An 8,200-nucleotide genomic window follows, 5' to 3' on the forward strand; every position below is an offset into this window, starting at 1 on the left:
GCAGTTGACAAATTCTCACCTCCCTCCTCCCCTGACCATCTACGTCCCTCAGGCTAGTTTACTCCAAGCTGAATCATTTTAGCCTGCGTCCCTTCCCTTCGAATCGATAGTATTGACTGATCGCTTACTTCAATGGTAAAAATAGTAATGATGATAATCGTGGTATTTGTTGAGCGCTTACGAAGTGCCAAGCACAGGGCCATATAGCAACCTTTCCTGGGAGGTTTTAGAGATGAGGAAGCCAAAGTTCAGGGAGCTGAAGTGACCTATCCAAGGTCACACATCAGGCCAGGGGCAGAGTTGAGATTAGAACCCAAGTCTCCTAGCTCCCCGTCCCCACGCTCTCTACCCCAGTTCATGTCTTTGAAATCTATTTCATTTCTGATTGAAACCCTTAGGTTTTCCCTTATTCCTTACACTGAGATGCAGCGTGGCTTAGTGGAAAGAGCCCAGGCCTGGAAGTCAGAGGATCCAAGTTCTAATCCCAGCTCCACCGCTTGCCTGCTGTATGACCTTGGGCAGCTCCCTTAATTTCTCTGTGCCTCAGTTTCCTTATCTGTAAAGTAGGGATTTGATGCCTGTTCTCTCTTCGTTAGACTGTCACCCCAATATGGGACAGAGATTGTGTCCAACTTGATTAACTATATTCTCCCCAGTGCTTAGTTGCTAAGCACATATCAAGCATTTAGCAAATAATAATAATAAAATTCCTAGATAATTTAGTCCTTGAAAAGGAATGGGGTAAATCAAGAAGGCCTAAACTCTTTGTAGGATGAATAGAGGTGACTGCGTGATCTTTGTGGGCGTTATCTTTAGGTACAGAAGGCCTTGCTATCGCGGGGTTTTCCTTTGGTCTCTTTTCTATATTTATTGATATCCAACCAGAGAACCATTAATTGTGCGTGTATGCCCATGCATAGGGCAGATAAATGGAATTGCTATCATTATTATTGTTATTATAATTATTGTATTTAAGCGCTATGTTCATTCATTCAATCGTATTTTTTGAGCGCTTACTGTGTGCAGAGCACTGTACTAAGCGCTTGGAAAGTACAATTCAGCAATAGAGTGACAATCCCTGCCCACATTGGGTTTACAGTCTAGAAGGAGGGGGACAGATATCAAAACAAGTAAACAGGCATCAGTATAAACAAATAGAATTATAGATGTGTCAAGCACTGTTTTACGCACTGGGGTACATATAAGTTAATCAGGTCAGGCTATGTCCTGTCACAAATGGGGGTCACAGTCTAAGAGGGAGGGACAAGAAGCACTGAATCCTAAATAACACAACAGCCAACTGGCAGAGCCAGGATTAGAACCCAGATCCTCCGACTCCCAGGCCCGTGCTCTTTCCACTAAGCCAAGCCGCTCCGGGAATGTATCAAATACCTACCCTTATATGGGGATGCACTCTTGATTTATATGTTGTTAATCACTTACATAGAGTGGGGGATTGTTGTGGTATTCTAAATGTTTATCTTCCCCTGTCATTTCACAGGCTCTTGCATTTTAAATGAGGCAAATATTAAAGAATAGAAAGCGGAAGAGACTTGGGGTCGCAGGGATCCTGGGTGGCCTCAGCTGGGATAATGACATCTCTATTTTATATTGTTTTAGGTTTTTATGGTTTCTGATGTGTCCATCACCAGTTCCCCTCCTCTTCCACTTCATTCTTAAACTGTGAACCTCTTTGGTGGCCAGGAGCCAAGTCTAAATTTCACCCAAGTATTTTTTCCCAGCTCTTAGTACAGTCCTCTGCCCATAGTCAGTGCTTAAGGGATTCTATTATTACTAGAATGCTAGTATTCTATTAGATCTCTCCTAGAATCCTTAAAAACCAACTAGAACTCTACTAGAATTCTACTACTCAGCTCTGAGTCTGCTAAAACTCTACTACTCTAGTAGAACTCCCCTAGAACTCTTAGAAGACTACGATAAGTCTTCTAGACAACGACTCTTACTACAAGCCTTCTAAAACTCTCCTTCTGCTGGAACCCTCAGTCTCTTAGGACTCAATCAGTGGTATTTCCTGAGCACTTATTACGCGCAGAGCAGAGAGTACAACAGATTTAGTAGACACACTCCTTGCTCGTATTGGAATTTACTGTCTAGAGTGGGAGACAGACATTAATACAAATAAAACGACTAGAAGATTGGAATCATTTTAATTAAATTGAGACTTTAGAGTAGCAGTCCCTTTAAATCTCTACTAGAATTTCACTAGAACCCGTATAAGTCCACTAAAACTCTGCTAGAAATCTACAAGAGGTCTCCTAGTCTACTTGAAATTTACTAGAACTCTTAAAACTGTACTAGAACTTGATTCGGACTCTACCAGTGCATTCCACCACTATAAATCTACTATAATTCTCTACTGGACCTCTACTAGAACTCTTCGACATCTTCTAGAACGCTACTAGAATTCTACTACTTAGAGGAGAACTGCAGGAAGTCCCCGTGGCCCCAAGGGTGTACTTGGAAGGAGTCTCTGAAAGAAATCAGGCGACTAGCAAGTGAGTCTTCTTGTCTTATGTTGTCAAGTCACCTCTGACCCGTAGCGACTCCATGGACACTTCTCTCACAGGACACCCTGCCTCCATCTGCAATCCTTCTGGTAGTGTATCCCTAGAGTTTTCCTGCTAAAAATATGGAAGCGGTTCACCACTGCCTTCTTCTGTGCAGTAAACTCGAGTCTCGGCCCTCGACTCTCTCCCATTCCTCTGCTGCCCAGCACAGGGGAGCTTTGACTTGTAGCAGATTTGCCTTCCACTCACTTGCCGCTGCCCAAGCTAGGAATGGAATGTGTAAGTCTCCGCTTGACTCTCCCTCTCATATCCAAGACTGGTAGAGTACTGGAAACTCTCCAGGTGTGATCCTGAGAGGAGAAAGTGAGTCTTCAGAAAAATTACAAGATCCCAATCCCTGATCTCCTTCTGATTCAGGTTATCAGTTCTCAAAGCCATCAGATAGATCAACTCAGCCCCGTTCATCAGAGAAGAACTGGGGACAATCAATCATATTTATTAAGCACTTACTTTGTGCAGAGCACCGTACTAAGCGCTTGGGAGAAAACAAGATCATAAAGGCCATAGTGAAATTCCATGGCTCGTCACTTTCACCACCTTCTTCACTTAGACCTTCTTCTCTCACAAATTAAAGGCAATTTGAATGTTTCCATACTCTATAACCTCCTCCTTCCTGCTATTTATTTTAATACCTGTCTTCCCCTCTAGATGATCATTCATGTATTTATTAATAATGATGATGGTATTTGTTAAGCGCTTACTACGTCAGGCATTGTGTTAAGTGCCCAGCGCTTAGTACGGTGCCTAGCACATAGTAAGCACTTCATAAATACCATTATTATTATACAAGCCAATTGAGTTGGACACAGTCCTTGTCCCACATAGGGCTCACAGTCTCAATCCCCGTTTTACAGGTGAGGTAACTGAGGCACAGAGAAGTGAGTGCTTATTTTGTGCAGAGTATATACTAAGCACTCAGAAGAGTAGAGTACAACAGAGTTGGTAGATTTGTTTCCCGGCTGCAAGGAGTTTAAAGTCTAGATTATAAATTCCTTGAGAGTAGGGAGCATGTCTACTAATTCTACTGTCTTCTCCCAATTACTTAGTACAGTGCTCTGCACACAGTAGATGCTTGGTACTTATTATCGAGTGATTTAGTACTATAAATTTTGCCAACACACTGTTCTGAGGTGGAGAGGTTTTCGATTCATATCACTGATTAATTTTCCCTCTAGACCGTAAGCAGGGAATGTGCCTACGAACTCTGTTATATATTGTACTCTCCCACGCTCTTAGTCCAGGGGCTCTGAATTAATCCATCAATCAATGGTATTTATTGAGTGGTTACTATATAGAGAGCACTGTACTAAGTGCTTGGGAGAGTATAATACAACAGAATCAGCAGACCTGCTCCCTGGACTTAACAAGCTTTCAGTCTAGAGGGGGAGACGGATATTAATAAGAATAAATAAGTAATTTGTAATATATACTTTAAAGATAGGATATAAGTGCTGTGGGGTTGCGGGGGGTGAATATCAAATGTACAAAAGTCACAGATCCAAGTGCATAGACAATAGAGAAGGGAGAGCGGGCCAGGGAAAAGAGGTTTTAAAGGGGATAGGCCTCTTGGAGAAGATGTGACCTCAGTGGTGCTTTGAAGGTGGAGAGAGTGATGGTTTGGAATAGATAGAAGGGGAGTTCCAGGCTAGTGGGAGGGTAGAGGAAAAGGGTCGGTGGCAAGCTAGATGAGATCAGGGCACAGTGATCTGGGGCAAGAGGAGCAGAGTGTGCGGGCCGGGCTTAATAAGAGATCAGTGAGGTGAAATAGGATGGGGCACTTTAGTAGACACTATCGCTTCCCTCAAAGCGCTTACAGTCTATAAGTGTTGAAGAGTAGCAAGGCGTAGCAGAAAAAACTTAATCCTGATAGTCAAGAAACTGCATTCGAGTCTAGTCACACTGTTCTGTGACTGGTTTGTTGTGTGACCTAGGGCAACTCACCCTTTCCCTCTATGCTTCAATTTTCTCATCTGTCAAATGGGGATAAGATCCCTGAATTCTCCATTCTCAGATTGTGAACCGGGGACTATGCCAGGCTGATCACAAAACATCTTCTCCATCACTTAGCACATGTATCAAGCATTGAATTCCACTCGGATGCCCTGACCCGCTGCCCTACCTCCCAAGGCAGAAAATAAAAAATAATTCCAGAGACTGGTGTGTTTTTTTTTCAGGGCACCCTTGGTGACACCACGATAACCAGAGGAGAAACCACAACGGAATCCTTATTCCCTCAGTCCAGGAATGCAGAGGATGGGAGAAGCCTAGCCGCCCTTTTTTGCACAGAAAGTCCGCTTGTTATTGATTCAGTTGTCTGGGCTCCCTTCTCTGGAAAAGGGAGATACATTCATTATTTTTTTCTTTTTTACGAAATAAGCCGGGGGTTTCAGCAAATGCCGAAATGTCAGGGTCGCTGCAGCGTGCGCAAACAGCGCCATCTAGTGGTTGCCCCCTCCCCCCACCCCCCACCCCCCCCCCAGGAAGGGACACTGAGGAATTAGGTCGGGCCGTGGTTTTCCCAGGACTGAATATCTGGACTGGTGGGTTGTTGTTTTTTGAAACCCCCAAAATTCTGCCCCCCAATCGATTTTAAAAAATGCGTCAAAGCCAAATCCTGACCTCAACAACGACGCTCAGACTCCTCCACACTCCCGCAACACAGGTCGTCCCTAAGGTGAAAGCGGGAAGCAGCATGGCCTAGTGGATGGAGCCTGGGACTCAGAAGGCCCTGGGGTCTAATTCGGACCTGCAGTGTGACCTTGGGCAAGTCGCTGCACTTCCCTGTGGCTCAGTTACCTCATCCTGTAAAAATGATTAAGACCGTGAGCCCCGTACGGGACGGGTACTGTGTCCAACCGGATTAACTTGTATCTACCCAAACGTTCAGTACAGCGCCTGGCTCCTAGTAAGCACTTAACGTATGAAACATTGAAAAAAAAAGCGGTTCGGATTGTAGAGTCATTCTTTGGTTCAAGGTTGGGGCTGAAGGAGATGATGGGGCTTCAGCCCCGACTGTCACTTGTCTTGAAGCAAAAATTCAAGCACTGAGGGGAAGGCGCAGAGGCTCAGATCCACCAAAATTCCCCTCCCACACCTCATTACCAACCTTAGAGTGTGGCTTGGGAGGGGAACGGGCGTCAGGCACGTGTTGGCCATAAAGCTGCCAGTTTGGAAATTCTCTAGTCTTGTCAGAAAGCTGGGCTCCCACAGCTGCTGGAGGAGCCCCACCTCGTCCTCCATTAATGGATCCCCTGGGCTGGATCCCCCTTTCATTTCACATCACCTGGGCTCAGAGTCACAATGATCCACAATATTCAGTGTTATTTGAGCGCTTGCTCCGTGCAGCACACTGTACTAAGCGGTGCTCTCGTGTCCCGACACGGGCCCCGACCCATCCTCCCGGCATTCTTGGGGGCCCAAACCATTGCCTGCCTCTGACAGATTAGCAGCGGTTTCCAATCTCGGCCTAGGAGTCAAGCCGTCCAGGGTCCGGCCAGCTGCCTTCATCACCCTCCCTGTCCCCACTACTTCTGGACACTGGTCTTGACCTTCCAGAACAGTGATGGAATGGACCGGTCCCACAGACACGGTCACATCCATCAGTCAATCAATCAGAGGTATTTATTGAGCGCTTACAATGTGCAGAGCACTACAATAAGCACTTGGGAAAGTGCAATACAACAAAATTAGCAGGCGCTTTACCTGTCCATAATGAGTTTACAGTCTAGAGAGGGACCCTCTGTAGCTCACGAGTTAGAGTAATGTTAACTGAGAAGAGAGTCTGGGAGTCCACACAGTGAACCTGGGCCACAGAAACAGCAGCAGAAATAGTTGGGCTTAACCTTTCGCTTTTGTAGTAGAGAGGGGACAGGGCCCAGGAAAGGTTTTGCAGGAGGAAGAGAATTAAGAAAAGGGAGAAGAAAAAGAGGAGGAGACCAGTAAATAATCACTACTCCTGAAACACGAGGGCCGCATTCTTGCAATAGCCAGGTATAAGGAACACCCTTATGGTAATACTGATTGTTTTTACTAAGCTCTTGCTGAATGTTCTAAAGACTGTTCTAAATAATAATAATGATGATAATGGCATTTGTTAAGCACTTACTATGTGCCAAGCACTGTTCTAAGCCCTGGGGTAGATACAAGATAATGAGGTTATCCCACGCAGGGCTCACAGTCTTAATCCCCACTTTACAGATGAGGTAACTGAGGCCCAGAGAAGTTAAGTGACGTACCCAAAGTCACACAGCTGACAAGTGGCGGAGCCGGGATTAGGACCCACGACCTCTGACTCCCAAGCCCATGTTGTTCTGAGGACTGTAAACAATGAAGTAGAAACAAGATTCTAAAATTTGGATACAGCCCCTGGCGTACCTGGGACTGACAGTCATATTGAGGGAGAATAGGATTTTTATCCCCATATCCCAGATGAGGGAAACTAAAGCCCAGAACTGTTAAGTGACTTGCCTAAGGTCACACAGCAGGCCAGCGGCAGAGCCAGGATTAGAAACCAGGACTTCTGGCTCCCAATTCTGTGTCCTATCCACTGGGCCGTCTGGTCTCCACGTGTTCCAACACACTAACCACCCAGTATCTCACAAGCTCATAGGGCTTCCCGGGAAAGAACGTCTTTCACTCACACTGGTGATAGTAGTAGTGATAGTATTTACTGAGTGCCCTCTGGGTGCCATGTATTATACTATTTCAGTCTCCTTGGGTGGTTGGAGTCTGGTCCCAATCCTACAATTTTATAGGAGGTTGCTAATCTGGTCTGTGGTCCTTCTCAGAAGAGGAAATGTGTTGAGGCTTTGTGCTCATTTTCCTGAATATTTTCCTATGGTCTGAGGTTGGCAGTCACGGCCAGGGGATGTAGTTGGGAAACCACTTGGGGATAGAACAGACCGTTCCTCTGTCAGGCCCACTAATTAGGATCACATCCTGGGAAACCCTGCCTTCAGGAAGCCCTCCCCACCCAACACATCCCTAAATGCCTAATCCCATCAGCCTCCGTTCCAAATCTGCTCAGTGGTCATTCCAGATCACCAAAGCCAAGAGCTCTAAGCACTAAGGACAGATCCATGCCCAGATCATTCCTACAATTGCCCATCAAAATGGCTGCATAGACTAGGTTAAACTAAACTGGGCCTATTAATCAACTCTGCTCATTGGCTTGACAACGGGGAGAGAGCCAGCCGAGGTTTCTTCAACTCCGACTTGACTGGCCAAACCATCACAGTTATCAATCAACTCAACAGTCACTGCGCGTGGAACGCTATACAAAGTCTTTGGGAGAGCCCGATAGAGGTAAAAGACACCCTGCCCTCAGGACGCGGTGTGGCCTAGTGGAAAGAGCTCGGGCCTGGGAGACAGAGAACCTGGGTTCTAATCTAAGCTCCACCACTTGTCTGCCGTGGGACTTCTCCGTGACTCAGTTACCTCATCTGTAAAATAAGGATTAAGACTGGGAGGCTTATGTGAGACGGGGACTGAGTCCACTATTATCTCAAACAGTGCCTGGCACGTAGTAAATGCTTAACGAATACCAATAAAAAGAGAATGTTTAGAACAGTGTTCTGCGCACAGGTAACACTGAATAATTACCATTCACTGAA

At 45.7% G+C, this 8,200-nt stretch overlaps 1 non-coding gene across 1 annotated transcript; it reads right to left on the reverse strand.

Annotated features, from left to right (window-relative positions):
- Positions 1-2,749: 2,749 nt before the first annotated feature.
- Positions 2,750-2,888, reverse strand: LOC114817088. Its single transcript, XR_003764938.1, has one exon. It is a non-coding gene; the product is annotated as a small nucleolar RNA SNORA7 (small nucleolar RNA).
- Between the last annotated feature and the right edge of the window lie 5,312 nt (positions 2,889-8,200).

This window comes from Ornithorhynchus anatinus, chromosome 15 (genome assembly GCF_004115215.2).
Source record: "Ornithorhynchus anatinus isolate Pmale09 chromosome 15, mOrnAna1.pri.v4, whole genome shotgun sequence".
NCBI lineage: Eukaryota > Metazoa > Chordata > Mammalia > Monotremata > Ornithorhynchidae > Ornithorhynchus > Ornithorhynchus anatinus.